General features: G+C 41.8%; 1 protein-coding gene across 7 annotated transcripts in view; it reads right to left on the bottom strand.

The window, feature by feature from the left end:
- The window catches only part of CA10 (carbonic anhydrase 10), a 622534-nt gene that overhangs the window by 247422 nt on the left and 355610 nt on the right, over positions 1 to 19502 (bottom strand). The window lies entirely within an intron of this gene.

Here is a 19502-nt window from a genome sequence, read left to right as displayed (position 1 = left end):
AGCAATCATACTCCAATAAAGATGTTTAAAAAAAAGATTGTGAATAAAGAGTGGCTGCCACTTTCATAAGTGAGATTTATTAGTTTTATTACCTCAGATACTTCCAAGATCATCTGAAGCGTCTCATAGTTCCCTTGTTAAATGCCCTTAAAAGTAGATTCCAACAGTGGCAGTCTCTTCAGTAAGTTTTAGAGGATGTTCAAGGGATGTATGTATGTGGTCTCTGGTCTCCTGGATTCCTCAGAAAGCTCAAGAAAGGCAACTCTGCTGCTCCAGCAGCTTTACCAGTGAATATACAAAGGAGGGAGAGGATCCCTGAGAACGGAGCAAACAACTCCCACAAGGATGCGACATAGGTCCACAGAGTCAGGCATTGGTCATTGCCTAATATACCAGATTCATCCAGTCCCTATTGTGTACCAGAGACAGGATCTCAGGTCCCAGGCAGACACGGAAATATAAGTTAATGACCCACCATTTTCCATCAGGAAGATGATCCCTTAAAAAGATCATCTCATGCAGTATGGTGAGGACAATAATGGAAATATATACACAGATCAATAGGAAATAAGAAGAGATGAAGTGAGTTTACCAAATGTTTTTTATCCCAGAATATATTTGCCTGCAGGTTTGTTCACCATTGGAAGTTGAATGGGAACCACCTTCAAGGTGATAACTGCACCCATCTGATGTTGAAGGAGGAGGAAAAGGAAGAACAGGAGAGAAGTAACAAATCTACTTACATTGCAGGCTGAGTACCAAAGTCTCGTGCCCCTGGGATGAATGAACACACTCTGATGATCATCTGTGTGTGGAAATCCTGTGCTGGGGCTGCCTGTGGTCAGAAATGCTAGTGAATCTTGTATATCAAGTACTGCACAGTGTTCTAAGTGCTTTGGAAGTATTAGCTCATTAAATCCTCCTAATAACTTGAAGAGGTAGGTACTATTACTATTCCCACTTTACAAATAAAGAGACTGAGATACAGTAAGGGGCATAGCTGGATTCAAACCTGGGCAATCTGTCTCCAGACAATGCCCCTCCATATTAATCTCTCTTTACTACAGCTACTTTGTCATCTTGATAAAATATGTCACAAGGCAGAATTTTAGGACTTTCAAGCAAATCATACAGGTCTAACACTGATGAGCTTGCTATTACAAGAAAAGGCTGGCTTGTGTCTGTGCTACGTAGATATGTATAAAAAAGAGTAACAGGGAGGCAGACTTAGCTGTTTTGTGTTTTTGTGACCATTCCCTAAAATAATTAGGAAGCCAATGCTGACTCGGATTGATGCATCATTGTGTATATCTTAAGTCTAAATAAATGTTAATGTAATACTTTGGAATCTAATTAATTAGGTGTGCTCATAATTGCCTGGTGGGGTAGCCAGATCAGTTGGATGCGAGATAGTATGGACTGTTTAGTGTTATATAATAAACCCAGGACCATTATATGAGACTTCGGTGCCAGCTAGGGAATCTCTGCAGCTCATCATAGATTTACTTTATATGGAAGTTGCTAAGGAAAAGAGATTCTGAGTCTCAAATCAGCTGTACTGCATCATTCCTTCCCTCCTTAATCCGTGGCTCCAAATAATTTTGTAAGTAGATAAAATTCTTAACCCATCCAAGAATAATATAATCAGAAGACTAATACTACAGTCTCTTCTCTCCCGGGGAAATCTCTTCCCTCCCGGGGAAATCCCTTCAGAGCACAGATGAAGCAGTCTCCTTCCTTAGCATCTTCTACCTTTCTGTTAGATTAAAGTTTATCTCATTGCAGGAATGGCATCAGCTTTCAAAAAGCTGAGGCTAGTGAATGGACTTCTGGACGTTTAGAGATATACAAAATGCCAAAATCCTTTCACATCTGGTATTGCAGTGCACCCTTGCATAGGCTACCCAAACTTTTTCAATGTCATGGCCACTTGATATATGATAATAATGTATTTTTATCCCATTCCAAGAGGCATGTTTTTTTTAGCATTATAAAATCTCTGAGGTTTGTATCTTCCAATTGTTAGCACCTTCCAATTCCTGTCATCTTGGGGGCAGAAGTGACATGGTACATAAAATCATGCTGTTTCGTATAATGGTTGAAATCTTGAGATTCAGTGGAATATGGTATTTGTAAATCATGCTAAGGTAAACACATGAAACTGCTTCTGGCTGGAGGCAGCCAGTCTAAGGGCTCCTGTAGCCCCAGATTCTGGTTAGCACCCCTTGGAGGCTAAGAAATGCAGTATCTCAGTCATATCTGATTCATTTGTGAGACTCTGTGAAGAGAGTATTGACTCCTCAAATCTCAGTCATCCTTCCTCTAAAAGAGATCATAACAGTATCTTCCTGATAAGAGGCTTTTGTGGGCCTTCTGTGAGTTCATGCACGTAAAATACTATTCCTATACTATGTTATCAAAGAATCTTCATTACTGCTTGTCGGTTTTATACGGTTTTATAGGGGGAGGCAAGTGAGGCATTTGCCTTGGATGAAAAACTTGAGGGAAGCCAACATCTCAGTGATCAAGATAAATAATACTTTCAGTATTAAAAAAAAAAAAACTAAACTAATGAAAAAAATCCAGGATGCAAAATAAAAACAAAATTTTAAGCAAAAGTAGGATCTGGGTCTTCACCTGGATGACACACCTCATTGCCTTACCCTAATCTGTGCTCTGTTGGATCCTATTGTTCAAAATATTGCATGAAACTATTATATATCTTGATTTACAAGCTGTTTGGTGTCCCCTTAAATTTTACACCTGAGGCTAGTGCCTCACTTTCTTTACTCTAGTCCCAACTTTGGTTACATTTCTGATGCTAGACTGATTGTTTCTAATTGTGCCTAAATTGGTTTGATGTCAATTCTCTTTTCACTCATGCCCTCATTCAGCTAGCCTCCAGTCTCTGCCAGGTGCTGTGCCAGGCACTAGGGATACACAGTGATGAGACACAACACCAGCCTGTGGACACTGATACACACAGATATGTGCCATATATTCTTCAGGGGTGTTGTAAATGCATCCATTCATTAATTCATCCCATAATGTTCAGTGAGCACCTTCTCTGTATGTGCGAGGCACACAATATGTACCAGGTACAACAGGGAACTCAGGAAATGAATAATCGGTTCTATGTGGGTCACAATTTCCTTGTAAAAACACTCATTAACAATGACCTATCAGTAGGATGTAGAGAGAAACCCTTTTGGAACTCAAAAATTGCTGTGGCTACTTCAAATGCAGCAACTAGTACAGTGCCTACCATGTAAGACTCACACAATAAATAAATATTTGTAAAATGACTGTTCAAACTAATGAATCCCCATAAGTAGATGGAGATGATAAGTTACACTCTGCCCACCTGGAATCCCTTTGTTTACCTTGGATGCTGGTGGGCTTGGTGCAATGGAGAGAATCAGACTTTGCAATTTACAGATCTGAATTTGAAACTTGGCTCCACCACTTATTAGCTGTGTGACCTAGGTCAATTTACTTAATCTTTCTGAAACTATTTCCTATAATAAAGTTAATACCACCAAACTTGCAAGTCTTTAGGGAGATTATGGATCTGCAAAGTGTTTTGAGTCTGGCTCATAGGAGATAACTCATTAGATGTGCATTTCTTTCCTTTCCACTTTGTTTCAGAATTTGATGAAAGTGCAGGTCAGAAAGTCTGAGTCAACCTCAGGCAAAGAAAACCATTTGGGAAAGGGGTAGTGAGATTTCATGGCAGATATAATGCCAAGGGCTCTGACCACACAAGGAATGGAACCAGTCTGTCTCTTTGCATCAATACCCCATAAACAAGTTGGATATAGGAAGTGAATAATTCAAGTCCATTTCTACAAGACAGTCACAAATGGATTGACTTCTCCAGGAAAGATGCCAAACTGTGGTCTTTAGCAATAGCTTCCTGATCGAATGTGGGCCTAAAGAAATGCTTCAAGGACAGGAGAAACACATGTGCTGTAAGCAGGGAAGTCCTAAGTGCTAGAACAAAGATGCAAATTGGGGCTGTGTCATGAAAACAAAACTTAAACCATAAAATGTCACTCCACATGCAATTTAAGAGACATCTATGAGAAATAAACTTTTGAAAACTGCTCACAAATATTGGTGTATTGGCAAAACATTTCTATGAAAATACACAGTATGTCATATGCATAAATCTGTCCTGAGTTTTATGGTTCCATATACAAAGTCATAATGTATATAAAGTAGAAGAACATGGAGAACCGGTTCACTGCTTTAACCCATGCTGGTCAAATGGACTTGGAATAATCTATCAACCTTGTGCAGAACCAAAGAAGTACAATCACCATCTCAGAAGGATCCAAGTGAGTGGCAAAGGCAAAGGCAGGTCTGGTCATACTCATTTTATAGTGTGGCAGGTGGGTGGGGAACAGACTAAGATTTCTTGACTGCCTGCAATGAGCCAGGTCGCTGCAAAGGTCATTATATCCATTATCTCACTTCAGATTCTCCACAACTCTGTGAGTCAGATGCTACTGTCCTCATTTCACAGATGAGAGAACTGACACTGAGAGAGGTTGAGTTACATAAGCAAGAACACATAGACAGCAGATATTGCACTGGAATAGAAGCCTCATGAAAGCAAGGGTCTTGGACATCACCATACTCTCAGCTCTTAAAATGGTGCCTGACACATAGTAAGTGCTGAATAAATATTTGTTGAGCAAGTGAGTAAAGACGGCAAACCCAGGTTCAGCTGACTCTATGTCTGGTGTTCTTCCCAGAGGGTCATGGTGGTGCTGAGAGGAATGAAGCAGCTCATCTGCACAGAAGAGAGGATTCATGGGGGACAAGGAGAGCTGTCACCTCTGAGAGGACAGGTTACAAGCTGCTTCTTCTCCCCAGTGCCTGCCTAGATCATTTCTCCAGACTAGCCTGTACTGAATGTCCCTTCCCTGTGCTCTGAAAGTAGTTCATGAGGAGCAAAGTGGAGGCAGCATGGAATCTAGAAAGAGCATGGTGCTCAGAGGCAGCAGACCCAGTTCCAAGCATTGCCACTTACTAGAGTTATGACCATGGAGATGTCACTTAGGCCCTCCAAACCTCAATCTTCTTGTCTCTTAAAAGAGTATAATAGGGGGAGAGAGAAGATGGCAGAAGAGTAAGATGCAGAGGTCACCTTCCTTCCCACAAATACAGTAGAAATACATCTACACGTGGAACTGCTCCTACAGAACACCCACTGAACGCTGGCAGAAAACGTCAGACCTCCCAAAAGGCAAGAAACTCCCCCCGTACTTGGGTAGGGCAAAAGAAAAAAGAAATAACAGAGACAAAAGAATAGGGACGGGACCTGCACCAGTGGGAGGGAGCCGTGAAGAAGGAAAGGTTTCCACGCACTAGGAAGCCCCTTCGCGGGTGTCAGAGGGGGGGAAGCTTTGGAGCCACGGAGGAGAGCACAGCCACAGGGGTGCGGAGGACAAAGCGGAGAGATTCCCGCACAGAGGCTCGGCGCCGAGCAGCACTCACCAGCCTGAGAGGCTTGTCTGCTCCCCTGCCGGGGTGGGCGGGGCTGGGAGCTGAGGCTTGGGCTTCAGTCGGATCGCAGGGAGAGGACTGGGGTTGGTGGCATGAACACAGCCTGAAGGGGTTAGTGCACCACAGCTAGCCGGGAGGGAGTCCGGGAAAAAGTCTGCAGCTGCCGAAGAGGCAAGAGACTTTTTCTTCCCTCTTTGTTTCCTGGTGCACGAGGAGAGGGGATTCAGAGTGCCGCCTAAATGAGCTCCAGAGACGGGCGTGAGCTGCGGCGATCAGCGTGGATCCCACAGCAACAGGGGCGCAGAGGAAAAAAATGGAGAGATTCCTGCACAGAGGCTCGGTGCCGAGCAGCACTCAGCAGCCCGAGAGGCTTGTCTGCTCACCCGCCGGGGCGGGCGGGGCTGGGAGCTGAGGTTCGGGCTTCGGTTGGATCACAGGGAGAGGACTGGGGTTGGCGGCGTGAACACAGCCTGAAGGGGTTAGCGCACCACAGCTGGCTGGGAGGGAGACCGGGAAAAAGTTTGCAGCTGCTGAAGAGGCAAGAGACTTTTTCTTGCCTCTTTGTTTCGCAGCGCGCAAGGAGAGGGGATTCAGAGCGCCACCTAAATGAGCTCCAGAGACGGGCGCAAGCTGTGGCGATCAGCGCGGGCCCCAGAGACGGGCGTGAGACACTAAGGCTGCTGCTGCCGCCACCAAAAAGCCTGTGTGCGAGCACAGGTCACTCTCCACACCGCCCCTCCCGGGAGCCGGTGTAGCCCGCCACTGCCAGGGTCCCGTGATCCAGGGACAACTTTCCCGGGAGAATACACAGCACGCCTCAGGCTGGTGTAACGTCAAGCTGGCCCCTGCTGCCGCAGGCTCGCCCCGCCTCCTCCATACCCCTCCCTCCCCCTGGCCTGAGTGAGCCAGAGCCCCCGAAGCAGCTGCTCCTTTAACCCCATTCTGTCTGGGTGGGGAACAGACGCTCTCAGGCGACCTACACGCAGAGGCAGGTCCAAATCCAAAGCTGAACCCCAGGAGCTGTGCAAACAAAGAAGAGAAAGGGAAATCTCTCCCAGCAGCCTCAGGAGCAGCGGATTAAAACTCCACAAACAACTTGATGTGCCTGCATCTGCTGAACACCTGAATAGACAACGAATCATCCCAAATTCAGGAGGGGGACTCTGGGAGCAGGAGATATTAATTTTTCCCCTTTTCCTTTTTTTGTGAGTGTATATGTATATGCTTCTGGGTGAGATTTTGTCTGTACAGCTTTGCTTTACAATAGCTTTATTTTACTTCACTATATTATAGCCTCTTTCTTTCTTTCTTTCTACTTTTTCTCCATTTTACTCTGAGCCGTGTGGATGAAAGGCTCTTGGTGCTCCAGCCAGGCATCAGGGCCGTGCCTCTGAGGTGGGAGAGCCAACTTCAGAACACTGGTCCACAAGAGACCTCCCAGCTCCACATAATACCAAACGGCAAAAATCTCCCAGAGATCTCCACCTCAACATCAAGACCCAGCTTCACTCAACGACCAGCAAGATACAGCGCTGGACACCCTATGCCAAACAACTAGCAAGACAGGAACACAGCCGCATCCATTAGCAGAGAGGCTACCTAAAATCATAATAAGGCCACAGACACCCCAAAATACACCACCAGACGTGGACGTGCCCACCAGAAAGACAAGATCCAGCCTCATCCACCAGAACTCAGGCACTAGTTCCCTCCACCAGGAAGCCTACACAACCCACTGAACCAACCTTAGCCGCTGGGGACAGACACCAAAAACAATGGGAACTACGAGCCTGCAGCCTGTGAAAAGGAGACCCCAAACACAGTAAGATAAGCAAAATGAGGCGACAGAAAAACACACTGCAGATGAAGGAGCAGGGTCAAAATATACGAGACCTAACAAATGAAGAGGAAATACGTAGTCTACCTGAAAAGGAATTCAGAATATGATAGTAAGGATGATCCAAAATCTTGGAAATAGAATAGACGAAATGCAAGAAACATTTAACAAGGACATAGAAGAACTAAAGAGGAACCAAGCAACGATGAAAAACACAATAAATGAAATTAAAAATACTCTAGATGGGATCAATAGCAGAAAAACTGAGGCAGAAGAAAGGATAAGTGACCTGGAAGAGAAAATGGTGGAAATAACTACTGCAGACCAGGATAAAGAAAAAACAATGAAAAGAACTGAGGACAGTCTCAGAGACCTCTGGGACAACATTAAATGCACCAACATTCGAATTATAGGGGTTCCAGACGAAGAAGAGAAAAAGAAAGGGACTGAGAAAATATTTGAAGAGATTATAGTTGAAAACTTCCTTAATATGGGAAAGGAAATAGTTAATCAAGTCCTGGAAGCACAGAGAGTCCAATACAGGATAAATCCAAGGAGAAACACGCCAAGACACATATTAATCAAACTGTCAAAAATTAAATATAAAGAAAACATATTAAAAGCAGCAAGGGAAAAACAACAAATAACACACAAGGGAATCCCCATAAGGTTAACATCTGATCTTTCAGCAGAAACTCCGCAAGCCGGAAGGGAGTGGCAGGATATATTAAAGTGATGAAGGAGAAAAACCTATAGCCAAGATTACTCTACCCAGCAAGGATCTCATTCAGATTTGATGGAGAAATTAAAACTTTTACAGACAAGCAAAAGCTGAGAGAGTTCAGCATCACCAAACCAGCTTTACAACAAATGCTAAAGGAACTTCTCTAGGCAAGAAACACAAGAGAAGGAAAACACCTACAATAACAAACCCAAAACATTTAACAAAATGGGAATAGGAACATACATATCAATAATTACCTTGAATGTAAATGGATTAAATGCTCCCACCAAAAGACACAGACTGGCTGAATGGATACAAAAACAAGACCCATATATATGCTGTCTACAAGAGACCCACTTCAGACCTAGAGACACATACAGACTGAAAGTGAGGGGATGGAAAAAGATATTCCATGCAAATGGAAATCAAAAGAAAGCTGGAGTAGCATTTCCCATATCAGACAAAATAGACTTTAAAATAAAGACTATTACAAGAGACAAAGAAGGACACTATATAATGATCAAGGGATCGATCCAAGAGGAAGGTATAACAATTGTAAATATTTATGCACCCAACATAGGAGAACCTCAATACATAAGGCAAATACTAACAGCCATAAAAGTGGTAATCGACAGCAACACAATCATAGTAGGGGACTTTAACACCCCACTTTCACCAATGGACAGATCATCCAAAATGAAAATAAATAAGGAAACACAAGCTTTAAATGATACATTAAACAAGAAGGACTTGACTGATATTTATAGGACATTCCACCCAAAAACAAGAGAATACACATTTTTCTCAAGTGCCCATGGAACATTCTTCAGGATAGATCATATCTTGGGTCACAAATCAAGCCTTGGCAAATTTAAGAAAATTGAAATCGTATCAAGTATCTTTTCGGACCACAACACTATGAGACTAGATATCAATTACAGGAAAAGATCTGTAAAAAATACAAACACATGGAGGCTACACAATACACTACTTAATAACGAAGTGATCACTGAAGAAATCAAAGGGGAAATCAAAAAATACCTAGAAACAAATGACAATGGAGACACGACGACCCAAAACCTATCGGACGCAGCAAAAGCAGTGCTAAGAGGGAAGTTTATAGCAATACAAGCCTACCTCAAGAAACAGGAAACATCTCGAATAAACAACCTAAACTTGCACCTAAAGCAATTAGAGAAAGAAGAACAAAAAAACCCCAAAGCTAGCAGAAGGAAAGAAATCATAAAGATCAGGTCAGAAATAAATGAAAAAGAAATGAAGGAAACAATAGCAAAAATCAATGAAACTAAAAGCTGGTTCTTTGAGAAGATAAACAAAATTGATAAACCATTAGCCAGACTCATCAAGAAAAAAAGGGAGAAGACTCAAATCAATAGAATTAGAAATGAAAAAGGAGAAGTAACCACTGACACTGCAGAAATACAAAAGATCATGAGAGATTACTACAAGCAACTCTATGCCAATAAAATGGACAACCTGGAAGAAATTGACAGATTCTTAGATGCACAACCTGCCGAGACTGAACCAGGAAGAAATAGAAAATATGAACTGACCAATCACAAGCACTGAAATTGAAACTGTGATTAAAAACCTTCCAACAAACAAAAGCCCAGGACCAGATGGCTTCACAGGTGAATTCTATCAAACATTTAGAGAAGAGCTAACACCTATCCTTCTCAAACTCTTCCAAAATATTGCAGAGGGAGGAACACTCCCAAACTCATTCTACGAGGTCACCATCACCCTGATACCAAAACCAGACAAAGATGTCACAAAGAAAGAAAACTACAGGCCAATATCACTGATGAACATAGATGCAAAAATCCTCAACAAAATACTAGCAAACAGAATCCAACAGCACATTAAAAGGATCATACACCATGATCAAGTGGGGTTTATCCCAGGAATGCAAGGAGTCTTCAATATACGCAAATCAATCAATGTGATACACCATATTAACAAATTGAAGGAGAAAAACCATATGATCATCTCAATAGATGCAGAGAAACCTTTCGACAAAATTCAACACCCATTTACAATAAAAGCCCTGCAGAAAGTAGGCATAGAGGGAACTTTCCTCAACATAATAAAGGCCATATATGACAAACCCACAGCCAACATTGTCCTCAATGGTGAAAAACTGAAACCATTTCCACTAAGATCAGGAACAAGACAAGGTTGCCCACTCTCACCACTATTATTCAACATAGTTTTGGAAGTGTTAGACACAGCAATCAGAGAAGAAAAAGAAATAAAAGGAATCCAAATTGGAAAAGAAGAAGTAAAGCTGTCACTGTTTGCAGATGACATGATACTATACATAGAGAATCCTAAAGATGCTACCAGAAAACTCCTAGAGCTAATCAATGAATTTGGTAAAGTAGCAGGATACAAAATTAATGCACAGAAATCTCTTGCATTTCTATACACTAATGACGAAAAATCTGAAAGTGAAATTAAGAAAACACTCCCGTTTACCATTGCAACAAAAAGAATAAAATACCTAGGAATAAATCTACCTAAGGAGACAAAAGACCTGTATGCAGAAAATTATAAGACACTGATGAAAGAAATTAAAGATGATACAAATAGATGGAGAGATATACCATGTTCCTGGATTGGAAGAATCAACATTGTGAAAATGACTCTACTACCCAAAGCAATCTACAGATTCAATGCAATCCCTATCAAACTACCACTGGCATTTTTCACAGAACTCGAACAAAAAAATTCACAATTTGTATGGAAACACTAAAGACCCTGAATAGCCAAAGCAATCTTGAGAATGAAAAATGGAGCTGGGGGAATCAGGCTCCCTGACTTCAGACTATATTACAAAGCTACAGTAATTAAGACAGTTTGGTACTGGCACAAAAACATAAATTTAGATCAATGGAACAGGATAGAAAGCCCAGAGATAAACCCACGCACATATGGTCACCTTATCTTTGATAAAGGAGGCAAGCATATACAGTGGAGAAAAGACAGCCTCTTCAATAAGTGGTGCTGGGAAAATTGGACAGATACATGTAAAAGTATGAAATTAGAACACTCCCTGACGCCATGCACAAAAATAAACTCAAAATGGATTAAAAACCTAAATGTAAGGCCAGACACTATCAAACTCTTAGAGGAAAACATAGGCAGAACACTCTATGACATACATCACAGCAAGATTCTTTTTGACCCACCTCCTAGAGAAATGGAAATAAGAACACAAATAAACAAATGGGACCTAATGAAACTTAAAAGCTTTTGTACAGCAAAGGAAACCATAAAGAAGACCAAAAGACAACCCTCAGAATGGGAGAAAATATTTGCAAATGAAGCAACTGACAAAGGATTAATCTCCAAGATTTACAAGCAGCTCATGCAGCTTAATAACAAAAAAACAAACAACCCAATCCAAAAATGGGCAGAAGTCCTATATAGACATTTCTCCAAAGAAGATATACAGATTGCCAACAGACACATGAAAGAATGCTCAACATCAGTAATCATTAGAGAAATACAAATCAAAACTACAATGAGATATCATCTCACACCAGTCAGAATGGCCATCATCAAAAAATCTAGAAACAATAAATGCTGGAGAAGGTGTGGAGGAAAGGGAACACTCTTGCACTGTTGGTGGGAATGTAAATTGATACAGCCACTATGGAGAACAGTATGGAGGTTCCATAAAAAACTACAAATAGAACTACCATACGACCCAGCAATCCCACTACTGGGCATATACCCTGAGAAAACCATAGTTCAAAAAGAGTCATGTACCAAAATGTTCATTGCAGCTCTATTTACAATAGCCAGGACATGGAAGCAACCTAAATGTCCATCGACAGATGAATGGATAAAGAAGATGTGGCACATTTATACAATGGAATATTACTCAGCCATAAAAAGAAATGAAATGGAGGTATTTGTAATGAGGTGGATGGAGTTAGAGTCTGTCATACAGAGTGAAGTAAGTCAGAAAGAGAAAAACAAATACAGTATGCTAACACATATATATGGAATCTAAGGAAAAAAAAAAAGACCATGAAGAACCTAGTGGCAAGACGGGAAAAAAGACACAGACCTACTAGAGAATGGACTTGAGGATATGGGGAGGGGGTGGGGTGAGATGTGACAGGGTGAGAGAATGTCATGGACATATATACACTACCAAATGTAAAATAGATAGCTAGTGGGAAGCAGCCGCATAGCACAGGGAGATCAGCTCGGTGCTTTGTGACCACCTAGAGGGGTGGGATGGGGAGGGTGGGAGGGAGGGAGATGCAAGAGGGAAGAGATATGGGAACATATGTATATGTATAACTGATTCACTTTGTTATAAAGCAGAAACTAACACACCATTGTAAAGCAATTATACTTCAATAAAGATGTTTTAAAAAATATTATAATAATACTCATCTTCTTCTCTTTATATGGCTTCATAGGCTATATATTGCACAACTCCACACTCTGTAAAGTGCCATGTGAATGGTGTTCTCTGGAGCTGTACTACAGAGCAACCCTGCTCCTGGATGGCGGAGGACATTGTGAACAGGAGAAAGAAGCCACAAATGGAGCCACACATACCTGGATTCAGATCAGCACTGCCACTCTCAAGCCGTGCAGGCTTGTCTAATTTTCCTCACCTGTAAATAGTAACAGTAGGAGTATGTACCTCATAGGGCTGTTCTGAGGAAGAAATGAATTAATACATGTAAAGCCCTTAGAAGGCATGTGGTTACTGCTTGTGGGGTAGGGAATTATTATTTTTTATTATGTTATTTTACCATTTTTTATTCTGTATTAGGCCTATTTTAGGGTCTGTTTTCCTGATGAGACTGGAATCTTATAGAAGGTAAGGCCTGTGTCCACTTACCATCTATCATCATTCTCCCAGTGCTGGGCAAGAACAGGGCCCTTGATAAATATTTGTTGCACTACTCTGAACCAGCTGTTGACAGATAGTAAAAGTGAGTCTTTTTCACCATGTCTCATTATGGATTTTCCTCTTCTGCTTCACAGACTGGGAAAATTGAGCCAAATACCTCTTATGTTAGTTAAAAGGTTTAGATTTCCCTAAACAATTTTCCCCCACCCTTAGTTCTAACTCAAATCCTTTTATTTTGAGAGAAATTAAAAGAACTTTCTAGCTGGCTGCCAGCCAGAAATCCACACTCAACAAAGGAATTTTTAATGTGTTCTTCTTCTCTGGATCATACGATTAAGTAGAAGAAATATATAGGCAACCTAGGCTCCCCAGGACCCAGCATAACACAGTCTTTAAATTTTCTGGGGCCAGAGTTAGAGTCAGGGTCAGGCAGCAGTGAGCTTGTCCATGTTTGTAGACAACATAGGGATGGACGGACCCTCAGCCATGACCACAGCCCAGTTCCATTTGAGCAGATTCCAGCTGTGCTGAATTGGAGGGGAGGATGTCAGGTTTGTCCATGGTCTGCACACTATTTTGATGAGTGGAGGTGACTGGCTGCCAAAGAAACTTCAGACAAAAAAAAGCACCCTACTGATTTTCTGAATTATAGTTGACCCTTGAACAATTTAGTGGTTAAGGGTGCCAACCCTCTGTGCCGTCGAAAATCCATGGATAACTTATAGTCTGCCCTCCCTATTTAAGAGTCCTCTCTATCCGAGGTTCCACTGTATCTGTAATTCCGCATCCACGGATAGTATTTACTATTGAAAAATCCCCACGTATAAGTGGACCTGTGTAGTTCAAACCTACGTTGTTCAAGGGTCAACTGTATTTAGGAATGTGGGTAACATTTTTTTTAAAGTCTTAAATATGTGCCAATTATAGTATTATTATAGTACTGGCACTTGCTTATATATTATTTAATTTAGTCACCACAGAAACTGAAGTAGTGATAATGAACCTCCAGATTACAGACCCAGAGAGGTTAAGTAACTTCCCCAAAGTCACACAGCTGAAATTCAAATACTGGTTTGAATCTAATTACCATGTGCAGGGGTAAGCATTTGGGCTCTGGAGTCAGAAGGATCTAGATTTAAATTCTAGGCCCACTTCTCAAGATGTATGTTGTATTATGGAACCTATTAAAACTTTCTAAGACTCAGTTCCACCACATGTAAAATGAGAATAACAGCTGTATTCATCTTACAGAGATGTACTGAAGGTTAAATGAGATAAGGCATCTGATTTATTTAGATTCATCTGATTCATTCTGCCACAAAGTAGGTGTTCCATCAAGTTTATTTAGTACTACTTTTTAAAATTTACTACTACTGCATCATGCTCTTTATGTAATTCAGATGTTCCCCATTCCCCTCATTCTTAAGAGAGCAATGCCTTTATGAATTTTTAATTTAGAAAGCCTAATTTACCTCACCTGTTTTATTTAAATTAGAAAGTATCCTATTTAGAAATATGGGGCTTTATCACTTGTCTTTCGAAAAACTGAAAGGAGGTAAGTGGATACTCAATAGAGCTTGAGTCTACTTTACTGCAAGACGTTAGCTTGAATACTAATATATTTTTGTTTAATAAAAAAGATAATATTTAAAAGGTCCTGTTGATATTTAACTGTATAATAAAACTCATAGAGACAGCTGGATAGAGCATGGGGCAATGAAATACTGCTGCAACCTAATACTGTAATGCTGGAGGCCACGGTGTTGCTGCCCAGACCCAGGCTTGGCAGGCCTTTCTGCAGGAATCGGGAGGAGCGCTGGGCAGTCATGGGAGTGGCCAGGAGCCCAACTGTTGTACGGGAGCCCCACTCCGTGTGCCCGAGTGCTGCTTCTTGGAGTGTCTGTTGCACCAAGTCCTTTAAACAGAGACCCTTTCCCAGGACTCTATCCAGCCCGGGTCACCTCCCGGTGCATTTCCTCCAGCCTGTGCTCCTCTCCACTCTCTGCTCCCAGGCTCCTCCCTCCCATCAGCTCCTTCTGTCCACTTCAGGCCTCCCCAGCTTTGGTGATCTGTTACACAAACATGTTTTCTGACTCAGTCCCTGCACCTACCCTCAGACACACTTCAGATATTTACCCTCCAGTCCTGTGAACTTGACTGTGGAGGAGAGACACTCATCCTGCAGTCTGCTTGCTCAGTGGGACCTTTCTTTCATCGTCTCTCTAAGGAGGTCACTCTGGCAAACCAACCATCCAGAATGAGAAACCGAGGCCCAGGTTAAATGATTCACAGTGCAGGTGGCAGCAGCTTCACCTCTGCTGTGCATTGATTTTCAGTGAGGTCAGACTGTCTCTGGCCACTCAGGAGACAGGATTAGGACTGGACAGTGGGCAACAATATGAGTTATGTCTGGAAAACATTCCTGTGAGGGAGAATTAAATGCATTTCCATGCAGTTTTTAAATGGCAGCAGGTAACCTCTTGGCAACCAGTGCCATAGCACTGGTATGTGTGGTTTCTAGGGGCTAGTCTTGTGGGAAGCTCCTGCTTTGCTAGGGAACTTGAATTAACAGAGGGGCAGGCTGAGCACTCACTTCCTAGTGACAGTGGCATCTGAGGAAGGCAAGCTCTGCTCAGGCCATCTTCCCAGGACTGTTGAGAGAGGTTCCCCTCCTGCTCTCTTAGAAGTGGGTACACAGTATAGTGCATCTCAGAGGTATCTGGGCATATGGCTGAGCTGAAGGCCATTTCTAAGCTTAAGATGATGCCCACAGGGGATATAGCAAACCAGGGAGTGATGTTATCACTGATGACATATTTCAGATCATTTAAAAATCAAAATGGAGAAACTATGATTCGGACATCCAAAATGGAGCTAGGTGGCCATTGTGGATGTGGTTTCAGACACATTCCTGAATCACGGAGAACTTGAATTTTCTGAGCTATAGCAAACTCAGGGACACCACCAGCCATTTTCAAAACAATATCTGCTAGCAGCTGCCAGCTGCAACCTTGTAGTTTCAAAGATCCCTCCCACTTCACAGCTATGTAATCATTTTGAACCCCAACAAATCTTTGCTTAAAAAGCACCCTTATGTCTTGCCAGCTCCAATCCTAATTCTTGACAATTTATGTAACCTTGCAGTTCTTTGCCTTTATAACCCTCTCCCATTTTGTAGTCCGGTGGAACACAATTCAAGTGTTTCTTGAATCTGTGTCTTCCAGGCTACAGTCCTAACAAACCCCAAATAGATGTCCCTTTATTTCAATCAGGTCTCCATTTCTGAAATTTTAGTTAATATCACTCACATTTACTTACCCCTGGTGTGTGCTAGGGTCAGTGTTCCGAGTGCTTTATACAGCTCATTTCACTTAACCCTCACAACTGCCGATGGGAAGGTGCTATTTTCATCCCCATTTTACAGATGAGGCACAGAAAGATTGAGTAATTTGCACAAGGTCACTTGAGAGTTTGTGTTCCTATGCTGCCCATCTTGCCACCCATTTGACTATGGGGGAGACTGAGAGCAAAACTCAATAGGAGGAGAAGAGGAAAGGATTTCAGCTTTGTATTAAAACTGCCTTGGGGTGGATATGGCTCTGCATCCTACTGCTTTGTGACTTTGACAAAATTACTTAATATTAGTTTCCTCTTCTAGGAAATAGGGGATAATGCCAGCTTGAAGTCATTATGAGGAGGGGATAAATTAATTAATGTGACACACAAAGCCCACAGTGCCTGACACACCTGAGCATTCTATATATGTTAGCTCTTATTATTATATGGGAAAGCACTTTATAAAATTTGAACTGTCATATACCTTTAACTCCACAATGGTAAGATTGTAATATGCACCATCGTTTAAGAAAAGATATTGACAATTAAACTATCACACACCATTGACTATAAGAAACATCTCAATTTTAGTGATGCTAAAATGCTAAATATAGTGTAGTATACCTATGTACAAGCAACTTAAAAAGAATCTAGGATCCCTTGCCCCTGCCCATCACCCACAGCAAGGGAGGAAAGCATTGCAAACAAACAAAGACAGAGCAACAGTTTTATGAGTGCAGGGCCCAGACCACAAGGGGACCGACGAGCTGCACACAGGTGCTCATCGGCCAACCCTCTGCTGGTAGGAGGTGCATGAAGGCAATTAGGCCAGGCTAGTCTCTTCATTGGTGGAACCACAGCGTTCAGTAATGGCGAAGTCTGGCTCTAGCTCAAAGTAAAAAAAGGTAATGACAAAAAGGGTGATTAATTCCTTAAGTGGATCCTGAAAATAACACAATTTGGATTATGTGAGTAATCCATGAATGGGAAGAGGCCACAGGGTGTAAGAGAGGAAAGAGCAGTGGACTTAGCGCCTGAAGACTCTTGTCCTGGCCTCCGTTTTCCTCCCTAATTTCCTATGGGACTTGGGCTGGTGAGTTTACCTTTGGACCTCAATTACCTGGCTACCAATGAGGGGCTGAAGAATGAAACAATGAGGTTTTTCAGGCTCTGAACAAGTATGTGTCCTCACCCAATGCAAATGTGAAAGAGTTAGAGTGAAGATGATACTAGGAAACTGGACTTTCCGATGCTTCAAGCATTTCTGACCTGTCCCCTGGACAATCTGGCCCTTTGCTGTCTGAGCTTTCTACCTGAAAAGAAACGAACAAGCCAGAGTAAAAAGTCTTCCTAAAGCAGAGTCAATCCTAATGTATTTGAGATCTGTCTTTCATCCATGAAGTAGCAACGGAAGAGACACTGCATTCCAAACTCTTGTTTTAGTTTGTTTCCCATTGTTAATTCTGGTTATTTAAAGGGCCACCCACAAGAAAACAGATGAGAAAGACATTTCAGCAAAACAACAACAATGACAACTTCTAAATCCCCGAGTGCTGACTATGAGACCACAAGTTGTCCAGAAATGACTAATATAAAAGGACTGATAGTTGTAAAGTAAGTGGCTGCCAAGGAGCATGAAATAATGACAACACACAAATCACAAATAAACTACTGGAAAATTCAGAACAGAGATAGGAGCTACATAAACACTAAACTACAACTCAAATCGATATCCATTTACTTGGTCCACAATTGCGAGGAATGCAAAGGTGAATATGCCACAATTCTTGTGCTGGTGGGTTTCTCACATTCTTGTGGGACAGAGAGAAAGCACCAAGATCCCTTTACTACAAGGCTGTCTGTGCAGAGTGCTGGGGTAGAGGTACAACAAAATGTTACTTGGAGAAATGGAGAACCCTAACTTGAGCTGCAGGCCTTGTGAAAAGATCTGTGGAGGAGTGTAGACAGAGTGGAACAGGTTGATAACATAGTTCAACAGGTGGAGAAAGGGGGAATTGACATTCTAGGTGACTGGGACAGCAGGAGCAAAATCCCTGATTCAGGACAATAATCCAGAGGATGGTGACTCAGTCATGGATTTCATGTTTGTATGTGTGTTGTGAGAGACAGAGAGACAGAGACAAGAGAGAAAGAGAGAGACAGACAGACAGACAGAGACAGATGGACACACAGACACACAGAGAAAATGATTGTATCATATATGCAGTGCAAAGCAATGCGTTTGTTTTGAGGAGGGAAGTAACATGACAAAATTAAAAACTATTGTCTTCCAAATGAATCAAAACCACTGCTTTTCTCCACAAAACCATATGCTCCATGATATTAATAATAAGCACTATTTACTGAGCATCTACCATTGTTACTATTTTACAATTGTGATCTCATTTATTCACCACCACAACCATCTTACATATGTATTATTATGCCCATTTTACAGATGAGACCACTGAGGTTCTTAGAAAGGACATAATCTGTCTATCATGGCAGAGCAAGGACTAAAGAAAAGGCTACCAGAGTCTAAAGACTGCTTTTTCCCACCTGCAATATATACCTTTCACCATGTGCTACTGATTTTATCAGACAAAATATTACCTTGTATTTTAACAAAGAGCCTTGGATGAGAAGCACCATCATTAGCATAGCTTTTCAAGGTTCACTCTTAGGAATCCCGAGCACAATACCACAAGGCTCTGGATGGTAAATCGGTCCAGGTAAGGATACTCGCCTAATTTACCCACCATGATATGGCTGGGTCACACATGACTTCATTTTTTTTTTTTTTTTTTTCTATTCCAGCAGCAAACTATTGTTGGGTTTGGGGGAAGTACAACAATCTCACATTCTGTTACCACAGCCATTCTCATGTGAAAGGGCTAAAAATAGAGTCGCCTGTCTTTGTGATCTGAATGTTATTAAAGACAGAGGACAAAACTGGCACACTATTCCGTTTCCATAATATTATGATTTCTGGTCTAGTCTGCAAGAATAAGTATAATAATAATCCTTTTAATTCTGTAATAGTGCCTCCCCTTAGAAAACACTCATTTTTAGCACAGTTAGGTTAAGATTGGATGGGGAACTCAGGACTTTAGCTGGCATCACTCAGTCAGCTGTGAGGCCCACCTTCTGGAATTCAGGGGAAAGGGCTCAGTAACATCATATTATCC

The sequence above is a fragment of the Balaenoptera acutorostrata genome, chromosome 20 (genome assembly GCF_949987535.1).
Source record: "Balaenoptera acutorostrata chromosome 20, mBalAcu1.1, whole genome shotgun sequence".
In the NCBI taxonomy this organism is placed as follows: Eukaryota; Metazoa; Chordata; class Mammalia; order Artiodactyla; family Balaenopteridae; genus Balaenoptera; species Balaenoptera acutorostrata.
Note: the sequence above shows the minus strand (reverse complement) of the source record. Positions and strands in the feature narration are given on the sequence as shown.